This window comes from Bombina bombina, chromosome 8 (assembly GCF_027579735.1).
Source record: "Bombina bombina isolate aBomBom1 chromosome 8, aBomBom1.pri, whole genome shotgun sequence".
Taxonomy (NCBI): Eukaryota; Metazoa; Chordata; class Amphibia; order Anura; family Bombinatoridae; genus Bombina; species Bombina bombina.
In genome coordinates, this window is record NC_069506.1 from 337,583,143 (window position 1) to 337,608,440 (window position 25,298).

The window sequence follows — 25,298 nt, forward strand, 5'->3', positions numbered from 1 at the left end:
GCTTACCTTTTCATGTGCATTGTGGCTAAGTCCTTTAGTATAGCTTACCTTTTCATTTGCATTGCGGCTAAAATCTGTAGTATAGCTTACCTCTTCATGTGCATTGTGGCTAAGTCCTCCAGTATAGCTTACCTCTTCATGTGCATTGTGATTTATTCCTCCAGTATAGCTTACCTCTTCATGTGCACTGTGGCTAAATACTGTAGTATAGCTTACCTCTTCATGTGCATTGTGGCTAACTCCTCCAGTGTAGCTTACCTCTTCATGTGCATTGTGGCTAAGGCCTCCAGTGTAGCTTACCTTTTCATGTGCATTGTGGCTAAGTCCTCCAGTATAGCTTGCCTCTTCATGTGCATTGTGGCTAAGTCCTCTAGTATAGCTTACCTTTTCATGTGCTTTGTGCCTAAGTCCTCCAGTATAGCTTAACTTTACATGTGCATTGTGTCTAAGTCCTTTAGTATAGCTTACCTCTTCATGTGCATTGCGGCTTAGTCCTCCAGTATAGCTTACCTTTTCATGTGCATTGTGGCTAAGTCCTTCAGTATAGCTTACCTTTTCATGTGCATTGTGACAAAGTCCTCCAGTATAGCTTACCTCTTCATGTGCATTGTGGCTAAATACTGTAGTATAGCTTACCTATGCATGTGCATTGTGGCTAAGTCCTCCAGTATAGTGTACCTCTTCATTTGCATTGTGACTAAGTACTTCAGTATAGCTTACCTCTTCATGTGCGTTGTGGCTAAATCCTCCAATATAGCTTACCTCTTCATGTGCATTGTGGCTAAGTCCTCCAGTATAGCTTTCCTATTCATGTGCATTGGGGCTATGTCCTCCAGTATAGCTTACCTCTGCATGTGCATTGTGGCTAAGTCCTGCAGTATATCTTACCTCTTCATGTGCATTGTGGTCAGATCCCCTAGTATAGCTTACCTCTTCATGTGCACTTTGGCCAGATCCCCTAGTATAGCTTACCTCTTCATGTGTTTTGTGCCTAAGTCATCCAGTATAGCTTACCTATTTATGTGCATTGTGATTAAGTTCTCCAGTATAGCTTACCTCTTCATGTGCATTTTGGCTAAACACTGTAGTATAGCTTACCTCTTCATTTGCATTGTGGCTAAGTCCTCCAGTATAGCTTACCTTTTCATGTGCATTGGGGCTAAGTCCTCCAGTATAGCTTACCTCTTCATGTGCATTGTGGCTATGTCCTCCAGTATAGCTTACCTCTTCATGTGGATTATGGCTAAGACCTCCAGTATAGCTTGCCTCTTCATGTGCTTTGTGCCTAAATCCTCCAGTATAGCTTACCTTTTCATATGCATTGGGGCTATGTCCTGCAGTATAGCTTACCTCTTCATGTGCATTGTGACTAAGTCCTCCAGTATAGCTTACCTCTTCATGTGCATTGTGGCTATGTCCTTCAGTATAGCTTACCTCTTCATGTGCATTGTGACTTAGTCCTCCAGTATAGCTTACCTTTTCATGTGCATTGTTTCTAAGTCCTCCAGTATAGCTTACCTCTTCATGTGCATTGTGGCTAAGTCCTCCAGTATAGCTTACCTCTTCATGTGCATTGTGGCTAAAATCTGTAGTATAGCTTACCTCTTCATGTGTATTGTGGCTAAGTCCTCCAGTATAGCTTACCTCTTCATGTGCATTGTGACTAAGTCCTCCAGTATAGCTTACCTCTTCATGTGCACTGTGGCTAAATACTGTAGTATAGCTTACCTCTTCATGTGCATTGTGGCTAACTCCTCCAGTGTAGCTTACCTCTTCATGTGCATTGTGGCTAAGGCCTCCAGTGTAGCTTACCTTTTCATGTGCATTGTGGCTAAGTCCTCCAGTATAGCTTACCTCTTCATGTGCATTGTGGCTAAGTCCTCTAGTATAGCTTACCTTTTCATGTGCTTTGTACCTAAGTCCTCCAGTATAGCTTACCTTTACATGTGCATTGTGTCTAAGTCCTTTAGTATAGCTTACCTCTTCATGTGCATTTTGGCTTAGTCCTCCAGTATAGCTTACCTTTTCATGTGCATTGTGGCTAAGTCCTTCAGTATAGCTTACCTTTTCATGTGCATTGTGACAAAGTCCTCCAGTATAGCTTACCTCTTCATGTGCATTGTGGCTAAATACTGTAGTATAGCTTACCTATGCATGTGCATTGTGGCTAAGTCCTCCAGTATAGCTTTCCTATTCATGTGCATTGGGGCTATGTCCTCCAGTATTACTTACCTCTGCATGTGCATTGTGGCTAAGTCCTCCAGTATAGCTTTCCTATTCATGTGCATTGGGGCTATGTCCTCCAGTATTGCTTACCTCTTCATGTGCATTGTGTTCAGATCCCCTAGTATAGCTTACCTCTTCATGTGCACTTTGGCCAGATCCCCTAGTATAGCTTACCTCTTCATGTGTTTTGTGCCTAAGTCATCCAGTATAGCTTACCTATTCATGTGCATTGTGATTAAGTTCTCCAGTATAGCTTACCTCTTCATGTGCATTTTGGCTAAATACTGTAGTATAGCTTACCTCTTCATTTGCATTGTGGCTAAGTCCTCAAGTATAGCTTACCTCTTCATGTGTATTGTGGCTAAGTCCTCCAGTATAGCTTACCTCTTCATGTGGATTATGACTAAGACCTCCAGTATAGCTTGCCTCTTCATGTGCTTTGTGCCTAAATCCTCCAGTATAGCTTACCTCTTCATATGCATTGGGGCTATGTCCTGCAGTATAGCTTATCTCTTCATGTGCATTGTGACTAAGTCCTCCAGTATAGCTTACCTCTTCATGTGCATTGTGGCTATGTCCATTAGTATAGCTTACATGTTCATGTGCATTGTGACTTAATCCTCCAGTATAGCTTACCTTTTCATTTGCATTGTTTCTAAGTCCTCCAGTATAGCTTACCTCTTCATGTGCATTGTGGCTAAAATCTGTAGTATAGCTTACCTCTTCATGTGCATTGTTCCTAAAATCTGTAGTATAGCTTACCTCTTCATGTGCATTGTGGCTAGGTCCTCCAGTATAGCTTACCTCTTCATGTGCATTGTGACTAAGTCCTCCAGTATAGCTTACCTCTTCATGTGCACTGTGGCTAAATACTGTAGTTTAGCTTACCTCTTCATGTGCATTGTGGCTAACTCCTCCAGTGTAGCTTACCTCTTCATGTGCATTGTGGCTAAGGCCTCCAGTGTAGCTTACCTTTTCATGTGCATTGTGTCTAAGTCCTCCAGTATAGCTTACCTTTTCATGTGCATTGTGGCTAAGTCCTCCAGTATAGCTTACCTCTTCATGTACATTGTGGCTAAGTCCTCCAATATAGCTTACCTTTTCATGTGCATTGTGGCTAAGTCCTTTAGTATAGCTTACCTTTTCATTTGCATTTTGACTAAGTCCTCCAGTATAGCTTACCTCTTCATGTGCATTGTGGCTAAAATCTGTAGTATAGCTTACCTCTTCATGTGCATTGTGGCTAAGTCCTCCAGTATAGCTTACCTCTTCATGTGCATTGTGACTAATTCCTTCAGTATAGATTACCTCTTCATGTGCACTGTGGCTAAATACTGTAGTATAGCTTACCTCTTCATGTGCATTGTGGCTAACTCCTTCAGTGTAGCTTACCTCTTCATGTGCATTGTGGCTAAGGCCTCCAGTGTAGCTTACCTTTTAATGTGCATTGTGGCTAAGTCCTCCAGTATAGCTTACCTCTTCATGTGCATTGTGGCTATGTCCTCTAGTATAGCTTAACTTTTCATGTGCTTTGTGCCTAAGTCCTCCAGTATAGCTTACCTTTACATGTGCATTGTGTCTAAGTCCTTTAGTATAGCTTACCTCTTCATGTGCATTGTGGCTTAGTCCTCCAGTATAGATTACCATTTCATGTGCATTGTGGCTAAGTCCTTCAGTATAGCTTACCTTTTCATGTGCATTGTGACAAAGTCCTCCAGTATAGCTTACCTCTTCATGTGCATTGTAGCTAAATACTGTAGTATAGCTTACATATGCATGTGCATTGTGGCTAAGTCCTCCAGTATAGCGTACCTCTTCATTTGCATTGTGACTAAGTCCTTCAGTATAGCTTACCTCTTCATGTGCGTTGTGGCTAAATCCTCCAATATAGCTTACCTCTTCATGTGCATTGTGGCTAAGTCCTCCAGTATAGCTTTCCTATTCATGTGCATTGGGGCTATGTCCTCCAGTATAGCTTACCTCTCCATGTGCATTGTGGCTAAGTCCTGCCGTATATCTTACCTCTTCATGTGCATTGTGGTCAGATCCCCTAGTATAGCTTACCTCTTCATGTGCACTTTGGCCAGATCCCCTAGTATAGCTTACCTCTTCATGTGTTTTGTGCCTAAGTCATCCAGTATAGCTTACCTCTTCATGTGCATTGTGGCTAAGTCCTTCAGTATAGCTTACCTTTTCATGTGCATTGTGATTAAGTTCTCCAGTATAGCTTACCTCTACATGTGCATTTTGGCTAAATACTGTAGTATAGCTTACCTCTTCATTTGCATCGTGGCTAAGTCCTCCAGTATAGCTTACCTCTTCATGTGCATTGGGGCTAAGTCCTCCAGTATAGCTTACCTCTTCATGTGCATTGTGGCTAAGTCCTCCAGTATAGCTTACCTCTTCATGTGGATTATGGCTAAGACCTCCAGTATAGCTTGCCTCTTCATGTGCTTTGTGCCTAAATCCTCCAGTATAGCTTACCTCTTCATATGCATTGGGGCTATGTCCTGCAGTATAGCTTACCTCTTCATGTGCATTGTGACTAAGTCCTCCAGTATAGCTTACCTTTTCATGTGCATTGTTTCTAAGTCCTCCAGTATAGCTTACCTCTTCATGTGCATTGTGGCTAAGTCCTCCAGTATAGCTTACCTCTTCATGTGCATTGTGGCTAAAATTTGTAGTATAGCTTACCTCTTCATGTGCATTATGGCTAAGTCCTCCAGTATAGCTTACCTCTTCATGTGCATTGTGACTAAGTGCTCCAGTATAGCTTACCTCTTCATGTGCACTGTGGCTAAATACTGTAGTATAGCTTACCTCTTCATGTGCATTGTGGCTAACTCCTCCAGTGTAGCTTACCTCTTCATGTGCATTGTGGCTAAGGCCTCCAGTGTAGCTTACCTTTTCATGTGCATTGTGTCTAAGTCCTCCAGTATAGCTTACCTCTTCATGTGCATTGTGGCTAAGTCCTCCAGTATAGCTTACCTCTTCATGTACATTGTGGCTAAGTCCTCCAATATAGCTTACCTTTTCATGTGCATTGTGGCTAAGTCCTCTAGTATAGCTTACCTTTTCATGTGCTTTGTGCCTAAGTCCTCCAGTATAGCTTACCTTTACATGTGCATTGTGTCTAAGTCCTTTAGTATAGCTTACCTCTTCATGTGCATTGTGGCTTAGTCCTCCAGTATAGCTTACCTTTTCATGTGCATTGTGGCTAAGTCCTTCAGTATAGCTTACCTTTTCATGTGCATTGTGACAAAGTCCTCCAGTATAGCTTACCTCTTCATGTGCATTGTGGCTAAATACTGTAGTATAGCTTACCTATGCATGTGCATTGTGGCTAATCCTCCAGTATAGCGTACCTCTTCATTTGCATTGTGACTAAGTCCTTCAGTATAGCTTACCTCTTCATGTGCGTTGTGGCTAAATCCTCCAATATAGCTTACCTCTTCATGTACATTGTGGCTAAGTCCTCCAGTATAGCTTTCCTCTTCATGTGCATTGGGGCTATGTCCTCCAGTATAGCTTACCTCTGCATGTGCATTGTGGCTAAGTCCTGCAGTATATCTTACCTCTTCATGTGCATTGTGGTCAGATCCCCTAGTATAGCTTACCTCTTCATGTGCACTTTGGCCAGATCCCCTAGTATAGCTTACCTCTTCATGTGTTTTGTGCCTAAGTCATCCAGTATAGCTTACCTCTTCATGTGCATTGTGGCTAAGTCCTCCAGTATAGCTTACATCTTCATGTGCTTTGTGCCTAAGTCCTCCAGTATAGCTTACCTTTACATGTGCATTGTGGCTAAGTCCTCCAGTATAGCTTACCTCTTCATGTGCATTGTGACTAATTCCTCCAGTATAGCTTACCTCTTCATGTGCACTGTGGCTAAATTCTGTAGTGTAGCTTACCTCTTCATGTGCATTGTGGCTAACTCCTCCAGTGTAGCTTACCTCTTCATGTGCATTGTGGCTAAGGCCTCCAGTGTAGCTTACCTTTTCATGTGCATTGTGGCTAAGTCCTCCAGTATAGCTTACCTCTTCATGTGCATTGTGGCTAAGTCCTCTAGTATAGCTTACCTTTTCATGTGCTTTGTGCCTAAGTCCTCCAGTATAGCTTACCTTTACATGTGCATTGTGTCTAAGTCCTTTAGTATAGCTTACCTCTTCATGTGCATTGTGTCTTAGTCCTCCAGTATAGCTTACCTTTTCATGTGCATTGTGGCTAAGTCCTTCAGTATAGCTTACCTTTTCATGTGCATTGTGACAAAGTCCTCCAGTATAGCTTACCTCTTCATGTGCATTGTGGCTAAATACTGTAGTATAGCTTACCTATGCATGTGCATTGTGACTAATCCTCCAGTATAGCGTACCTCTTCATTTGCATTGTGACTAAGTCCTTCAGTATAGCTTACCTCTTCATGTGCGTTGTGGCTAAATCCTCCAATATAGCTTACCTCTTCATGTACATTGTGGCTAAGTCCTCCAGTATAGCTTTCCTCTTCATGTGCATTGGGGCTATGTCCTCCAGTATAGCTTACCTCTGCATGTGCATTGTGGATAAGTCCTGCAGTATATCTTACCTCTTCATGTGCATTGTGGTCAGATCCCCTAGTATAGCTTACCTCTTCATGTGCACTTTGGCCAGATCCCCTAGTATAGCTTACCTCTTCATGTGTTTTGTGCCTAAGTCATCCAGTATAGCTTACCTATTCATGTGCATTGTGGCTAAGTCCTCCAGTATAGCTTACATCTTCATGTGCTTTGTGCCTAAGTCCTCCAGTATAGCTTACCTTTACATGTGCATTGTGTCTAAGTCCTTTAGTATAGCTTACCTCTTCATGTGCATTGTGGCTTAGTCCTCATGTCACATTCCTCGTCCTCAGGGATCTCACTGAAGGTATGTTCTTCCCCCCAGCCACGTACAACACCACGGGTACCAGATAGGTGACAACGAGCACCCTGGGATGCCTATTGTGGTTGGTCTTCCTCCTCCTCCTCCTCCTCAAAGCCACATCCCTCCTCTGACTCCTCTTCCTCACAATCCTCTTCCAGGGTTGCCGCAGGTCCAGCAAGCAATGCTGATAAGGCTGTTTCTGATGGTGATGGTGACCACAACTCTTCCTCTTCCTCTTCACGCTCATCTACGGCCTGATCCAGCACTCTTCGCAGGGCACGCTCCAGGAAGAAAACAAATGGTATGATGTCGCTGATGGTGCCTTCGGTGCGACTGACTAGGATTGTCACCTCCTCAAAAGGACGCATGAGCCTACAGGCATTGCGCATGAGCGTCCAGTAACGTGGCAAAAAGATTCCCAGCTCCGCAGAGGCTGTCCTAGCACCTCGGTCATACAAATAGTCGTTAACGGCTTTTTCTTGTTGGATTAGGTGGTCGAACATTAGGAGTGTTGAATTCCAACGTGTCGGGCTGTCGCAAATCAAGCGCCTCACTGGCATATTGTTTCACCACTGGATATCTGAAAAGTGCGCCATGACCGTGTAGGAATGCCTGAAATGGCCACACACCTTCCTGGCCTTCTTCAGGACATACTGTAAGCCTTGGTACTTATGCACAAAGCGTTGTACGATCAGATTACACACATGTGCCGTGCACGGCACATGTGTCAACTTGCCCAAATTCAATGCCGCCAACAAATTTCTTCCGTTGTCACAAACCCCTTTGCCGATCTCCAGTTGGTGCGGAGTCAGCCACTGATCCACCTATGCGTTCAGGGCGGACAGGAGTGCTGGTCCTGTGTGACTCTCTGCTTCCAGGCAAGTTAACCCCAAGACGGCGTGACACTGCCGTATCCGGGATGTGGAATAGTACCTGGGGAGCTGGGGGGGTGCCATTGATGTGGAGCAAGACGCAACAGCAGAAGAGGACTCAGCCGAGGAGGTTATGGAAGAGGATGGAGTAGGAGGAGTAGAGGAGGTGGCAGCAGGCCTACCTGCAAGTTGTGGCGATGTCACCAACTCCTCTGCAGAGCCACGCATTCCATGCTTGGCAGCCGTTAGCAGGTTTACCCAATGTGCAGTGTAGGTGATACCCTGACCATGCTTTGCAGACCAGGTATCAGTGGTCAGATGGACCCTTGCCACAACACTGTGTGCCAGACATGCCATTACTTCCTTTTGCACAATCGAGTACAGGTTGGGGATTGCCTTTTGTGCAAAGAAATTTCGGCCGGGTACCTTCCACTGCGGTGTCCCAATAGCTACAAATTTTTGGAACGCCTCAAACTCCACCAGCTTCTATAGTAAAAGCTGGCGGGCTAAGAGTTCAAACAAGCCAGCTGTCAGATGCCGGGCAAGGGGGTGACTTTGTGACATTGGCTTCTTACACTCAAACATGTCCTTGACAGACACCTGACTGTGGGCAGATGAGCAGGAACTGCTCAAAGCGAGAGACGGAGTGGCGGATGGTTGAGAGGGGGCAAGGAGGACAGCAGTGGTTGACGTGGCTGAAGATGCTGGACCAGGAGGAGGATGGCGGCTTTGAGTTTGTGTGCTGCTTTTACTCATGTGTTGATCCCATAGGCGTTTGTGATGTACGATCATGTGGCTTCGCAAAGCAGTTGTACCTAGGTGGGTGTTGGACTTCCCATGACTCAGGTTCTTTTGGCATAGGTTGCAAATGGCATCGCTGTTTTCAGAGGCAGACACACAAAAAAATGCCACACTGCTGAGCTCTGCAATGACGGCATTCTGGTGGTGGCAACAGCATGCGTTGATTGGCGTGCTGTCTGGCTGACCCCGGGTGCTGATGCATGCTGTCTGACTGTGCCACTAGCTCCTTGCGATGACCTCCCCCGGCTTCCAACTCGTCTCCTCCTCCTCTCTGTCTCCCCATCTGAACTTTCCCCCTGTTCTTCTTCTCTTCTAGCGAGGACCCACGTGACATCCACGGACGCATCGTCATCATCAACCACTTCACTTGTATCTGACAACTCAGCAAAGGAAGCAGTAGCGGGTACAACATCATCATCATCACACCAGTATAGCTTACCTCTTCATGTGCATTGTGGCTAAAATCTGTAGTATAGCTTACCTCTTCATGTGCATTGTTCCTAAAATCTGTAGTATAGCTTACCTCTTCATGTGCATTGTGGCTAGGTCCTCCAGTATAGCTTACCTCTTCATGTGCATTGTGACTAAGTCCTCCAGTATAGCTTACCTCTTCATGTGCACTGTGGCTAAATACTGTAGTTTAGCTTACCTCTTCATGTGCATTGTGGCTAACTCCTCCAGTGTAGCTTACCTCTTCATGTGCATTGTGGCTAAGGCCTCCAGTGTAGCTTACCTTTTCATGTGCATTGTGTCTAAGTCCTCCAGTATAGCTTACCTTTTCATGTGCATTGTGGCTAAGTCCTCCAGTATAGCTTACCTCTTCATGTACATTGTGGCTAAGTCCTCCAATATAGCTTACCTTTTCATGTGCATTGTGGCTAAGTCCTTTAGTATAGCTTACCTTTTCATTTGCATTTTGACTAAGTCCTCCAGTATAGCTTACCTCTTAATGTGCATTGTGGCTAAAATCTGTAGTATAGCTTACCTCTTCATGTGCATTGTGGCTAAGTCCTCCAGTATAGCTTACCTCTTCATGTGCATTGTGACTAATTCCTCCAGTATAGATTACCTCTTCATGTGCACTGTGGCTAAATACTGTAGTATAGCTTACCTCTTCATGTGCATTGTGGCTAACTCCTTCAGTGTAGCTTACCTCTTCATGTGCATTGTGGATTAGTCCTCCAGTGTAGCTTACCTCTTCATGTGCATTGTGGCTAAGTCCTCCAGTATAGCTTACCTCTTCATGTGCATTGTGGCTAAAATTTGTAGTATAGCTTACCTCTTCATGTGCATTATGGCTAAGTCCTCCAGTATAGCTTACCTCTTCATGTGCATTGTGACTAAGTGCTCCAGTATAGCTTACCTCTTCATGTGCATTGTGGCTAAGTCCTCCAGTATAGCTTACCTCTTCATGTGCATTGTGGCTAAATACTGTAGTATAGCTTACCTCTTCATGTGCATTGTGGCTAACTCCTCCAGTGTAGCTTACCTCTTCATGTGCATTGTGGCTAAGGCCTCCAGTGTAGCTTACCTTTTCATGTGCATTGTGTCTAAGTCCTCCAGTATAGCTTACCTCTTCATGTGCATTGTGGCTAAGTCCTCCAGTATAGCTTACCTCTTCATGTACATTGTGGCTAAGTCCTCCAATATAGCTTACCTTTTCATGTGCATTGTGGCTAAGTCCTCCAGTATAGCTTACCTCTACATGTGCATTGTGGCTAAAATCTGTAGTATAGCTTACCTCTTCATGTGCATTGTGGCTAAGTCCTCCAGTATAGCTTACCTCTTCATGTGCACTGTGGCTAAATTCTGTAGTGTAGCTTACCTCTTCATGTGCATTGTGGCTAACTCCTCCAGTGTAGCTTACCTCTTCATGTGCATTGTGGCTAAGGCCTCCAGTGTAGCTTACCTTTTCATGTGCATTGTGGCTAAGTCCTCCAGTATAGCTTACCTCTTCATGTGCATTGTGGCTAAGTCCTCTAGTATCGCTTACCTTTTCATGTGCTTTGTGCCTAAGTCCTCCAGTATAGCTTACCTTTACATGTGCATTGTGTCTAAGTCCTTTAGTATAGCTTACCTCTTCATGTGCATTGTGGCTTAGTCCTCCAGTATAGCTTACCTTTTCATGTGCATTGTGGCTAAGTCCTTCAGTATAGCTTACCTTTTCATGTGCATTGTGACAAAGTCCTCCAGTATAGCTTACCTCTTCATGTGCATTGTGGCTAAATACTGTAGTATAGCTTACCTATGCATGTGCATTGTGGCTAATCCTCCAGTATAGCGTACCTCTTCATTTGCATTGTGACTAAGTCCTTCAGTATAGCTTACCTCTTCATGTGCGTTGTGGCTAAATCCTCCATTATAGCTTACCTCTTCATGTACATTGTGGCTAAGTCCTCCAGTATAGCTTTCCTCTTCATGTGCATTGGGGCTATGTCCTCCAGTATAGCTTACCTCTGCATGTGCATTGTGGCTAAGTCCTGCAGTATATCTTACCTCTTCATGTGCATTGTGGTCAGATCCCCTAGTATAGCTTACCTCTTCATGTGCACTTTGGCCAGATCCCCTAGTATAGCTTACCTCTTCATGTGTTTTGTGCCTAAGTCATCCAGTATAGCTTACCTCTTCATGTGCATTGTGGCTAAGTCCTCCAGTATAGCTTACATCTTCATGTGCTTTGTGCCTAAGTCCTCCAGTATAGCTTACCTTTACATGTGCATTGTGGCTAAGTCCTCCAGTATAGCTTACCTCTTCATGTGCATTGTGACTAATTCCTCCAGTATAGCTTACCTCTTCATGTGCACTGTGGCTAAATTCTGTAGTGTAGCTTACCTCTTCATGTGCATTGTGGCTAACTCCTCCAGTGTAGCTTACCTCTTCATGTGCATTGTGGCTAAGGCCTCCAGTGTAGCTTACCTTTTCATGTGCATTGTGGCTAAGTCCTCCAGTATAGCTTACCTCTTCATGTGCATTGTGGCTAAGTCCTCTAGTATAGCTTACCTTTTCATGTGCTTTGTGCCTAAGTCCTCCAGTATAGCTTACCTTTACATGTGCATTGTGTCTAAGTCCTTTAGTATAGCTTACCTCTTCATGTGCATTGTGTCTTAGTCCTCCAGTATAGCTTACCTTTTCATGTGCATTGTGGCTAAGTCCTTCAGTATAGCTTACCTTTTCATGTGCATTGTGACAAAGTCCTCCAGTATAGCTTACCTCTTCATGTGCATTGTGGCTAAATACTGTAGTATAGCTTACCTATGCATGTGCATTGTGGCTAATCCTCCAGTATAGCGTACCTCTTCATTTGCATTGTGACTAAGTCCTTCAGTATAGCTTACCTCTTCATGTGCGTTGTGGATAAATCCTCCAATATAGCTTACCTCTTCATGTACATTGTGGCTAAGTCCTCCAGTATAGCTTTCCTCTTCATGTGCATTGGGGCTATGTCCTCCAGTATAGCTTACCTCTGCATGTGCATTGTGGCTAAGTCCTGCAGTATATCTTACCTCTTCATGTGCATTGTGGTCAGATCCCCTAGTATAGCTTACCTCTTCATGTGCACTTTGGCCAGATCCCCTAGTATAGCTTACCTCTTCATGTGTTTTGTGCCTAAGTCATCCAGTATAGCTTACCTCTTCATGTGCATTGTGGCTAAGTCCTCCAGTATAGCTTACATCTTCATGTGCTTTGTGCCTAAGTCCTCCAGTATAGCTTACCTTTACATGTGCATTGTGTCTAAGTCCTTTAGTATAGCTTACCTCTTCATGTGCATTGTGGCTTAGTCCTCATGTCACATTCCTCGTCCTCAGGGATCTCACTGAAGGTATGTTCTTCCCCCCAGCCACGTACAACACCACGGGTACCAGATAGGTGACAACGAGCACCCTGGGATGCCTATTGTGGTTGGTCTTCCTCCTCCTCCTCCTCCTCAAAGCCACATCCCTCCTCTGACTCCTCTTCCTCACAATCCTCTTCCAGGGTTGCCGCAGGTCCAGCAAGCAATGCTGATAAGGCTGTTTCTGATGGTGATGGTGACCACAACTCTTCCTCTTCCTCTTCACGCTCATCTACGGCCTGATCCAGCACTCTTCGCAGGGCACGCTCCAGGAAGAAAACAAATGGTATGATGTCGCTGATGGTGCCTTCGGTGCGACTGACTAGGATTGTCACCTCCTCAAAAGGACGCATGAGCCTACAGGCATTGCGCATGAGCGTCCAGTAACGTGGCAAAAAGATTCCCAGCTCCGCAGAGGCTGTCCTAGCACCTCGGTCATACAAATAGTCGTTAACGGCTTTTTCTTGTTGGATTAGGTGGTCGAACATTAGGAGTGTTGAATTCCAACGTGTCGGGCTGTCGCAAATCAAGCGCCTCACTGGCATATTGTTTCACCACTGGATATCTGAAAAGTGCGCCATGACCGTGTAGGAATGCCTGAAATGGCCACACACCTTCCTGGCCTTCTTCAGGACATCCTGTAAGCCTTGGTACTTATGCACAAAGCGTTGTACGATCAGATTACACACATGTGCCGTGCACGGCACATGTGTCAACTTGCCCAAATTCAATGCCGCCAACAAATTTCTTCCGTTGTCACAAACCCCTTTGCCGATCTCCAGTTGGTGCGGAGTCAGCCACTGATCCACCTATGCGTTCAGGGCGGACAGGAGTGCTGGTCCTGTGTGACTTTCGGCTTTCAGGCAAGTTAACCCCAAGACGGCATGACACTGCCGTATCCGGGATGTGGAATAGTACCTGGGGAGCTGGGGGGGTGCCATTGATGTGGAGCAAGACGCAACAGCAGAAGAGGACTCAGCCGAGGAGGTTATGGAAGAGGATGGAGTAGGAGGAGTAGAGGAGGTGGCAGCAGGCCTACCTGCAAGTTGTGGCGATGTCACCAACTCCTCTGCAGAGCCACGCATTCCATGCTTGGCAGCCGTTAGCAGGTTTACCCAATGTGCAGTGTAGGTGATACCCTGACCATGCTTTGCAGACCAGGTATCAGTGGTCAGATGGACCCTTGCCACAACACTGTGTGCCAGACATGCCATTACTTCCTTTTGCACAATCGAGTACAGGTTTTGTGCAAAGAAATTTCGGCCGGGTACCTTCCACTGCGGTGTCCCAATAGCTACAAATTTTTGGAACGCCTCAAACTCCACCAGCTTCTATAGTAAAAGCTGGCGGGCTAAGAGTTCAAACAAGCCAGCTGTCAGATGCCGGGCAAGGGGGTGACTTTGTGACATTGGCTTCTTACACTCAAACATGTCCTTGACAGACACCTGACTGTGGGCAGATGAGCAGGAACTGCTCAAAGCGAGAGACGGAGTGGCGGATGGTTGAGAGGGGGCAAGGAGGACAGCAGTGGTTGACGTGGCTGAAGATGCTGGACCAGGAGGAGGATGGCGGCTTTGAGTTTGTGTGCTGCTTTTACTCATGTGTTGATCCCATAGGCGTTGGTGATGTACGATCATGTGGCTTCGCAAAGCAGTTGTACCTAGGTGGGTGTTGGACTTCCCATGACTCAGGTTCTTTTGGCATAGGTTGCAAATGGCATCGCTGTTTTCAGAGGCAGACACACAAAAAAATGCCACACTGCTGAGCTCTGCAATGACGGCATTCTGGTGGTGGCAACAGCATGCGTTGATTGGCGTGCTGTCTGGCTGACCCCGGGTGCTGATGCATGCTGTCTGACTGTGCCACTAGCTCCTTGCGATGACCTCCCCCGGCTTCCAACTCGTCTCCTCCTCCTCTCTGTCTCCCCATCTGAACTTTCCCCCTGTTCTTCTTCTCTTCTAGCGAGGACCCACGTGACATCCACGGACGCATCGTCATCATCAACCACTTCACTTGTATCTGACAACTCAGCAAAGGAAGCAGTAGCGGGTACAACATCATCATCATCACACCAGTATAGCTTACCTCTTCATGTGCATTGTGGCTAAAATCTGTAGTATAGCTTACCTCTTCATGTGCATTGTTCCTAAAATCTGTAGTATAGCTTACCTCTTCATGTGCATTGTGGCTAGGTCCTCCAGTATAGCTTACCTCTTCATGTGCATTGTGACTAAGTCCTCCAGTATAGCTTACCTCTTCATGTGCACTGTGGCTAAATACTGTAGTTTAGCTTACCTCTTTATGTGCATTGTGGCTAACTCCTCCAGTGTAGCTTACCTCTTCATGTGCATTGTGGCTAAGGCCTCCAGTGTAGCTTACCTTTTCATGTGCATTGTGTCTAAGTCCTCCAGTATAGCTTACCTTTTCATGTGCATTGTGGCTAAGTCCTCCAGTATAGCTTACCTCTTCATGTACATTGTGGCTAAGTCCTCCAATATAGCTTACCTTTTCATGTGCATTGTGGCTAAGTCCTTTAGTATAGCTTACTTTTTCATTTGCATTTTGACTAAGTCCTCCAGTATAGCTTACCTCTTCATGTGCATTGTGGCTAAAATCTGTAGTATAGCTTACCTCTTCATGTGCATTGTGGCTAAGTCCTCCAGTATAGCTTACCTCTTCATGTGCATTGTGACTAATTCCTCCAGTATAGATTACCTCTTCATGTGCGCTGTGGCTAAATACTGTAGTATAGCTTACCTCTTCATGTGCATTGTGGCTAACTCCTTCAGTGTAGCTTACCTCTTCATGTGCATTGTGGCTAAGGCCTCCAGTGTAGCTTACCTTTTAATATGCATTGTGGCTAAGTCCTCCAGTATAGCTTACCTCTTCATGTGCACTGTGGCTAAATACTGTAGTTTAGCTTACCTCTTCATGTGCATTGTGGCTAACTCCTCCAGTGTAGCTTACCTCTTCATGTGCATTGTGGCTAAGGCCTCCAGTGTAGCTTACCTTTTCATGTGCATTGTGTCTAAGTCCTCCAGTATAGCTTACCTTTTCATGTGCATTGTGGCTAAGTCCTCCAGTATAGCTTACCTCTTCATGTACATTGTGGCTAAGTCCTCCAATATAGCTTACCTTTTCATGTGCATTGTGGCTAAGTCCTTTAGTATAGCTTACTTTTTCATTTGCATTTTGACTAAGTCCTCCAGTATAGCTTACCTCTTCATGTGCATTGTGGCTAAAATCTGTAGTATAGCTTACCTCTTCATGTGCATTGTGGCTAAGTCCTCCAGTATAGCTTACCTCTTCATGTGCATTGTGACTAATTCCTCCAGTATAGATTACCTCTTCATGTGCACTGTGGCTAAATACTGTAGTATAGCTTACCTCTTCATGTGCATTGTGGCTAACTCCTTCAGTGTAGCTTACCTCTTCATGTGCATTGTGGCTAAGGCCTCCAGTGTAGCTTACCTTTTAATATGCATTGTGGCTAAGTCCTCCAGTATAGCTTACCTCTTCATGTGCATTGTGGCTATGTCCTCTAGTATAGCTTAACTTTTCATGTGCTTTGTGCCTAAGTCCTCCAGTATACCTTACCTTTACATGTGCATTGTGTCTAAGTCCTTTAGTATAGCTTACCTCTTCATGTGCATTGTGGATTAGTCCTCCAGTATAGATTACCTTTTCATGTGCATTGTGGCTAAGTCCTTCAGTATAGCTTACCTTTTCATGTGCATTGTGACAAAGTCCTCCAGTATAGCTTACCTCTTCATGTGCATTGTAGCTAAATACTGTAGTATAGCTTACCTATGCATGTGCATTGTGGCTAAGTCCTCCAGTATAGCATACCTCTTCATTTGCATTGTGACTAAGTCCTTCAGTATAGCTTACCTCTTCATGTGCGTTGTGGCTAAATCCTCCAATATAGCTTACCTCTTCATGTGCATTGTGGCTAAGTCCTCCAGTATAGCTTTCCTATTCATGTGCATTGGGGCTATGTCCTCCAGTATAGCTTACCTCTGCATGTGCATTGTGGCTAAGTCCTGCAGTATATCTTACCTCTTCATGTGCATTGTGGTCAGATCCCCTAGTATAGCTTACCTCTTCATGTGCACTTTGGCCAGATCCCCTAGTATAGCTTACCTCTTCATGTGTTTTGTGCCTAAGTCATCCAGTATAGCTTACCTCTTCATGTGCATTGTGGCTAAGTCCTTCAGTATAGCTTACCTTTTCATGTGCATTGTGATTAAGTTCTCCAGTATAGCTTACCTCTACATGTGCATTTTGGCTAAATACTGTAGTATAGCTTACCTCTTCATTTGCATCGTGGCTAAGTCCTCCAGTATAGCTTACCTCTTCATGTGCATTGGGGCTAAGTCCTCCAGTATAGCTTACCTCTTCATGTGCATTGTGGCTAAGTTCTCCAGTATAGCTTACCTCTTCATGTGGATTATGGCTAAGACCTCCAGTATAGCTTGCCTCTTCATGTGCTTTGTGCCTAAATCCTCCAGTATAGCTTACCTCTTCATATGCATTGGGGCTATGTCCTGCAGTATAGCTTACCTCTTCATGTGCATTGTGACTAAGTCCTCCAGTATAGCTTACCTCTTCATGTGCATTGTGGCTATGTCCTTCAGTATAGCTTACCTCTTCATGTGCATTGTGACTTAGTCCTCCAGTATAGCTTACCTTTTCATGTGCATTGTTTCTAAGTCCTCCAGTATAGCTTACCTCTTCATGTGCATTGTGGCTAAGTCCTCCAGTATAGCTTACCTCTTCATGTGCATTGTGGCTAAAATTTGTAGTATAGCTTACCTCTTCATGTGCATTATGGCTAAGTCCTCCAGTATAGCTTACCTCTTCATGTGCATTGTGACTAAGTGCTCCAGTATAGCTTACCTCTTCATGTGCACTGTGGCTAAATACTGTAGTATAGCTTACCTCTTCATGTGCATTGTGGCTAACTCCTCCAGTGTAGCTTACCTCTTCATGTGCATTGTGGCTAAGGCCTCCAGTGTAGCTTACCTTTTCATGTGCATTGTGTCTAAGTCCTCCAGTATAGCTTACCTCTTCATGTGCATTGTGGCTAAGTCCTCCAGTATAGCTTACCTCTTCATGTACATTGTGGCTAAGTCCTCCAATATAGCTTACCTTTTCATGTGCATTGTGGCTAAGTCCTCCAGTATAGCTTACCTCTTCATGTGCATTGTGGCTAAAATCTGTAGTATAGCTTACCTCTTCATGTGCATTGTGGCTAAGTCCTCCAGTATAGCTTACCTCTTCATGTGCATTGTGACTAATTCCTCCAGTATAGCTTACCTCTTCATGTGCACTGTGGCTAAATTCTGTAGTGTAGCTTACCTCTTCATGTGAATTGTGGCTAACTCCTCCAGTGTAGCTTACCTCTTCATGTGCATTGTGGCTAAGGCCTCCAGTGTAGCTTACCTTTTCATGTGCATTGTGGCTAAGTCCTCCAGTATAGCTTACCTCTTCATGTGCATTGTGGCTAAGTCCTCTAGTATAGCTTACCTTTTCATGTGCTTTGTGCCTAAGTCCTCCAGTATAGCTTACCTTTACATGTGCATTGTGTCTAAGTCCTTTAGTATAGCTTACCTCTTCATGTGCATTGTGGCTTAGTCCTCCAGTATAGCTTACCTTTTCATGTGCATTGTGGCTAAGTCCTTCAGTATAGCTTACCTTTTCATGTGCATTGTGACAAAGTCCTCCAGTATAGCTTACCTCTTCATGTGCATTGTGGCTAAATACTGTAGTATAGCTTACCTATGCATGTGCATTGTGGCTAATCCTCCAGTATAGCGTACCTCTTCATTTGCATTGTGACTAAGTCCTTCAGTATAGCTTACCACTTCATGTGCGTTGTGGCTAAATCCTCCAATATAGCTTACCTCTTCATGTACATTGTGGCTAAGTCCTCCAGTATAGCTTTCCTCTTCATGTGCATTGGGGCTATGTCCTCCAGTATAGCTTACCTCTGCATGTGCATTGTGGCTAAGTCCTGCAGTATATCTTACCTCTTCATGTGCATTGTGGTCAGATCCCCTAGTATAGCTTACCTCTTCATGTGCACTTTGGCCAGATCCCCTAGTATAGCTTACCTCTTCATGTGTTTTGGGCCTAAGTCATCCAGTATAGCTTACCTCTTCATGTGCATTGTGGCTAAGTCCTCCAGTATAGCTTACATCTTCATGTGCTTTGTGCCTAAGTCCTCCAGTATAGCTTACCTTTACATGTGCATTGTGGCTAAGTCCTCCAGTATAGCTTACCTCTTCATGTGCATTGTGACTAATTCCTCCAGTATAGCTTACCTCTTCATGTGCACTGTGGCTAAATTCTGTAGTGTAGCTTACCTCTTCATGTGCATTGTGGCTAACTCCTCCAGTGTAGCTTACCTCTTCATGTGCATTGTGGCTAAGGCCTCCAGTGTAGCTTACCTTTTCATGTGCATTGTGGCTAAGTCCTCCAGTATAGCTTACCTCTTCATGTGCATTGTGGCTAAGTCCTCTAGTATAGCTTACCTTTTCATGTGCTTTGTGCCTAAGTCCTCCAGTATAGCTTACCTTTACATGTGCATTGTGTCTAAGTCCTTTAGTATAGCTTACCTCTTCATGTGCATTGTGTCTTAGTCCTCCAGTATAGCTTACCTTTTCATGTGCATTGTGGCTAAGTCCTTCAGTATAGCTTACCTTTTCATGTGCATTGTGACAAAGTCCTCCAGTATAGCTTACCTCTTCATGTGCATTGTGGCTAAATACTGTAGTATAGCTTACCTATGCATGTGCATTGTGGCTAATCCTCCAGTATAGTGTACCTCTTCATTTGCATTGTGACTAAGTCCTTCAGTATAGCTTACCTCTTCATGTGCGTTGTGGCTAAATCCTCCAATATAGCTTACCTCTTCATGTACATTGTGGCTAAGTCCTCCAGTATAGCTTTCCTCTTCATGTGCATTGGGGCTATGTCCTCCAGTATAGCTTACCTCTGCATGTGCATTGTGGCTAAGTCCTGCAGTATATCTTACCTCTTCATGTGCATTGTGGTCAGATCCCCTAGTATAGCTTACCTCTTCATGTGCACTTTGGCCAGATCCCCTAGTATAGCTTACCTCTTCATGTGTTTTGTGCCTAAGTCATCCAGTATAGCTTACCTCTTCATGTGCATTGTGGCTAAGTCCTCCAGTATAGCTTACATCTTCATGTGCTTTGTGCCTAAGTCCTCCAGTATAGCTTACCTTTACATGTGCATTGTGTCTAAGTCCTTTAGTATAGCTTACCTCTTCATGTGCATTGTGGCTTAGTCCTCATGTCACATTCCTCGTCCTCAGTGATCTCACTGAAGGTATGTTCTTCCCCCCAGCCACGTACAACACCACGGGTACCAGATAGGTGACAACGAGCACCCTGGGATGCCTATTGTGGTTGGTCTTCCTCCTCCTCCTCCTCCTCCTCCTCCTCAAAGCCACATCCCTCCTCTGACTCCTCTTCCTCACAATCCTCTTCCAGGGTTGCCGCAGGTCCAGCAAGCAATGCTGATAAGGCTGTTTCTGATGGTGATGGTGACCACAACTCTTCCTCTTCCTCTTCACGCTCATCTACGGCCTGATCCAGCACTCTTCGCAGGGCACGCTCCAGGAAGAAAACAAATGGTATGATGTCGCTGATGGTGCCTTCGGTGCGACTGACTAGGATTGTCACCTCCTCAAAAGGACGCATGAGCCTACAGGCATTGCGCATGAGCGTCCAGTAATGTGGCAAAAAGATTCCCAGCTCCGCAGAGGCTGTCCTAGCACCTCGGTCATACAAATAGTCGTTAACGGCTTTTTCTTGTTGGATTAGGTGGTCGAACATTAGGAGTGTTGAATTCCAACGTGTCGGGCTGTCGCAAATCAAGCGCCTCACTGGCATATTGTTTCACCACTGGATATCTGAAAAGTGCGCCATGACCGTGTAGGAATGCCTGAAATGGCCACACACCTTCCAGGCCTTCTTCAGGACATCCTGTAAGCCTTGGTACTTATGCACAAAGCGTTGTACGATCAGATTACACACATGTGCCGTGCACGGCACATGTGTCAACTTGCCCAAATTCAATGCCGCCAACAAATTTCTTCCGTTGTCACAAACCCCTTTGCCGATCTCCAGTTGGTGCGGAGTCAGCCACTGATCCACCTATGCGTTCAGGGCGGACAGGAGTGCTGGTCCTGTGTGACTCTCTGCTTTCAGGCAAGTTAACCCCAAGACGGCGTGACACTGCCGTATCCGGGATGTGGAATAGTACCTGGGGAGCTGGGGGGGTGCCATTGATGTGGAGCAAGACGCAACAGCAGAAGAGGACTCAGCCGAGGAGGTTATGGAAGAGGATGGAGTAGGAGGAGTAGAGGAGGTGGCAGCAGGCCTACCTGCAAGTTGTGGCGATGTCACCAACTCCTCTGCAGAGCCACGCATTCCATGCTTGGCAGCCGTTAGCAGGTTTACCCAATGTGCAGTGTAGGTGATACCCTGACCATGCTTTGCAGACCAGGTATCAGTGGTCAGATGGACCCTTGCCACAACACTGTGTGCCAGACATGCCATTACTTCCTTTTGCACAATCGAGTACAGGTTGGGGATTGCCTTTTGTGCAAAGAAATTTCGGCCGGGTACCTTCCACTGCGGTGTCCCAATAGCTACAAATTTTTGGAACGCCTCAAACTCCACCAGCTTCTATGGTAAAAGCTGGCGGGCTAAGAGTTCAAACAAGCCAGCTGTCAGATGCCGGGCAAGGGGGTGACTTTGTGACATTGGCTTCTTACACTCAAACATGTCCTTGACAGACACCTGACTGTGGGCAGATGAGCAGGAACTGCTCAAAGCGAGAGACGGAGTGGCGGATGGTTGAGAGGGGGCAAGGAGGACAGCAGTGGTTGACGTGGCTGAAGATGCTGGACCAGGAGGAGGATGGCGGCTTTGAGTTTGTGTGCTGCTTTTACTCATGTGTTGATCCCATAGGCGTTTGTGATGTACGATCATGTGGCTTCGCAAAGCAGTTGTACCTAGGTGGGTGTTGGACTTCCCATGACTCAGGTTCTTTTGGCATAGGTTGCAAATGGCATCGCTGTTTTCAGAGGCAGACACACAAAATAATGCCACACTGCTGAGCTCTGCAATGACGGCATTCTGGTGGTGGCAACAGCATGCGTTGATTGGCGTGCTGTCTGGCTGACCCCGGGTGCTGATGCATGCTGTCTGACTGTGCCACTAGCTCCTTGCGATGACCTCCCCCGGCTTCCAACTCGTCTCCTCCTCCTCTCTGTCTCCCCATCTGAACTTTCCCCCTGTTCTTCTTCTCTTCTAGCGAGGACCCACGTGACATCCACGGACGCATCGTCATCATCAACCACTTCACTTGTATCTGACAACTCAGCAAAGGAAGCAGTAGCGGGTACAACATCATCATCATCACACCGTACGTCCATGTGTGTAATGCTGCCTGACTGAGACATATCCCTGTTATCTACATCCTCTGGCAATAATGGTTGCGCATCACTCATTTCTTCCAACTGATGTGTAAATAACTCCTCTGACAGATCAAGTGAAGCGGCTGTGGTGCTAGTGTTGGTGATGGCGGCAGGCGGGCGAGTGGTAACTTGAGAGGTGCCCGAAGCTAAGCTAGAGGAAGATAGTGCGTCAAGGTTCCGAGCGGAAGCTGTAGAAGATTGGGTGTCCTGTGTTAGCCAGTCAACTATGTCCTCAGAACTTGTCGAGTTCAGGGTACGTGGCCTCTGAACACTGGGCATTATTCTAGGGCCAAAGGGAATCACAGCACCACGTCCACAACGGCCCCTGCGGGGTGGCCTGCCTCTGCCTGTCATTTTTTTTTCGATTAGTGGTACTATGCGTGCAAGCTACAGTGACAACAGATATGAGTGGCACTGTGCACTGGCAGAAGTTGGCAGAGTAGACGCTGTAGGCCTGACACACACACTTGCAGAAAACTAACTGCTATTCAATCTATTACAGTCAAAAAAAATTTTTTTTTTAAATGTACACTACTGTTACACCAGATATGAGTTGCACTGGTGTGACACTGTGCCCTGGCAGGCCCTGAAATGCACACGCCTGAAGGAAACTGACTGCTATTATTTCACAGTCAAATTTCTAGTTTTTTTTAATGTACACTACTGTTACACCAGATATGAGTTGCACTGGTGTGACACTGTGCCCTGGCAGGCCCTGAAACGCACACGTGTGAAGGAAACTGACTGCTATTATTTCACAGTCAAATTTCTAGTTTTTTATTAATGTACACTACTGTTACACCAGATATGAGTTGCACTGGTGTGACACTGTGCCCTGGCAGGCCCTGAAACGCACACGCGTGAAGGAAACTGACTGCTATTATTTCACAGTCAAATTTCTAGTTTTTTTTAATGTACACTACTGTTACACCAGATATGAGTTGCACTGGTGTGACACTGTGCCCTGGCAGGCCCTGAAATGCATACGTGTGAAGGAAACTGACTGCTATTATTTCACAGTCAAAAAAGTGTTTTTTTTTTTTTAAATGTACACAACTGTTACACCAGATATGAGTGGTGGCACTGGGCAAGTGGGCACAGTATACGCTGTGAGCCTGACACACACGCTGGCAGGCAGGCAACTGCAATTAGATTACACAGGAAAAAAAAAAAAAGCAGACTGATTTTTGGGGTGCTGTCCTTACAGCAGAGATCAGATGAGTCCTTCAGGACTGTAGTGGACACTGAATACACTAGCCTAGCTATTGATTTCCCTATTAAATCAGCAGCAGCTACACTGTCCCTCCTCTCACTATGAATGCAGCTTCCGAATGAATCTAAAATGGATGCTGTCCAGGAGGTGGGAGGGTCTGGGAGGGAGGGTCTGCTGCTGATTGGCTGGAATGTGTCTGCTGACTGTGAGGTACAGGGTCAAAGTTTACTCAATGATGACGAATAGGGGGCAGACCGAACATCGCATATTTTCGCCCGCCGCGGCGAACGCGAACAAGCTATGTTCGCCAGGAACTATTCACCGGCGAACTATTCTGGACTTCTCTATTCATTAGCTTTAAACATTCAGGAAATAATCAAGCACTATCAGAGAATGATACTTCCCAAAGGCTCAGTCTTTATGGATTTCCTTGAAAGTGATAGGATCAGTCTGTGGTGGCACCAATTTGTAGTGAGATCCATGATTTAACTTCTGTGACTTCAGTGGCTGTATTTGTGATAAATAATACACAGACAGGCCCCTTCTACTTTGGCTCTATAGATATTTTTCTGGGAAAACTTTCAACCATTATAAGATCACCAGGTGAGATGGCATGCACTACACGATTATCATTCTGTAACTGTGCAGCAAGTACCTGGATATGGAAAGACTTAAGCATTGATGTTAGTTGTATGTCATAGTCTCTAAAATCAACATCACAGATATTCTATTTACAGCCTGTTTCTGAGCAATGTTAAACTAATAGTCACCAGCAGGTTAAAGAGGGTTTGTTTATTAAAAAATCACACTGCAGTGAGGAGAGAATGAATACAAAGTTTTTCTCTGGGGGGTCAGTCCCCTTCCCAGGCATTTATACACAGGAGGCAGGGCATTCCTGGACTCCATATCTAGGCTAATACAGTTTATGATTGGCTAGCTAAAATGCAAGGGTTTTTACCAAATATGGTTATAACATAAGTAAAAAATAAATTTTAGACACAATTCCATTCACTAAGTTCTATTCCTCAAAGTAGCTGGTTTAACTGTCTGACCGTATATCAAAAAAGGGCAAAGGTCAGGGATGAACTAATGTCTGCTCTTATGCTAACAAAGAGAGCTGTGTAAAAACCATATCATTCTACAAGCTTACTAATTTATGGTATACATAGTTCATATACTTACATATATCTGGCCTACCAGGACAACAAGGGACTTGAGTGCTCCGATACTAGGATAGGAAGGGATTAGATTTAGGAGAAAAATAAACAGACATACACTAGCTACCATAAAACATTGCCCCTTAAGCAAAACTGGCCTCTCTTGACTAACAATGCCCGCGTAGAAATTAACCCATTCAGACCTCACAAAGCACTGCAGAAAAAACAGTTATGAATATTGCTTATTATTTTCAACAGTTCATATGCTAATTTCTTAGACCTTGAAGACTGCCTCTAATCTAAATGCATTTTGACCACTACTGGGCATTAGTTCATGTGTTTCATAAAGATAACGTTGAGCTCATGCACGTAAAGTTACCTAGGAGTGAGCACTGATTGACTAAAACGCAAGTCTATCAAAAGAACTGAAATAGGGGGGCAGTTTGCAGAGGATTAGATACAAGGTAATTACAGAGGTAAAAAGTGAATCAATAAAAAAGTGTTGGTTATGAAAAACTGGGGGTTGCATAATGAAGGGATTATCTATCTTTTTAAACAATAACAAATTTCAAGTAGACTGTCCCTTTAAGTATAGGGCTTTTCTTTTTTACTAAAAGAATAATAAAAAAAAGTGCTGCCAAAGACAAGTTATATGGCTGATAGTTATTTCCATCTTAAAGGGCTCATCATTAACAATTAAATTTCTAATAATTATCAAATGATGGATTGTGATACCCCATAATTTCAGGAATGTTCTTCCAAGAAAATGTTTATTTTATTGCAAACT

The 25,298-nt window shown here is 44.9% G+C and overlaps 1 protein-coding gene across 1 annotated transcript in view; it reads left to right on the plus strand.

Moving 5' to 3' along the window:
* LOC128639036 (NXPE family member 4-like) overlaps positions 1 to 25,298 on the plus strand; it is an 80,054-nt gene that overhangs the window by 26,310 nt on the left and 28,446 nt on the right. The gene's annotated exons all lie outside the window — the stretch shown is intronic.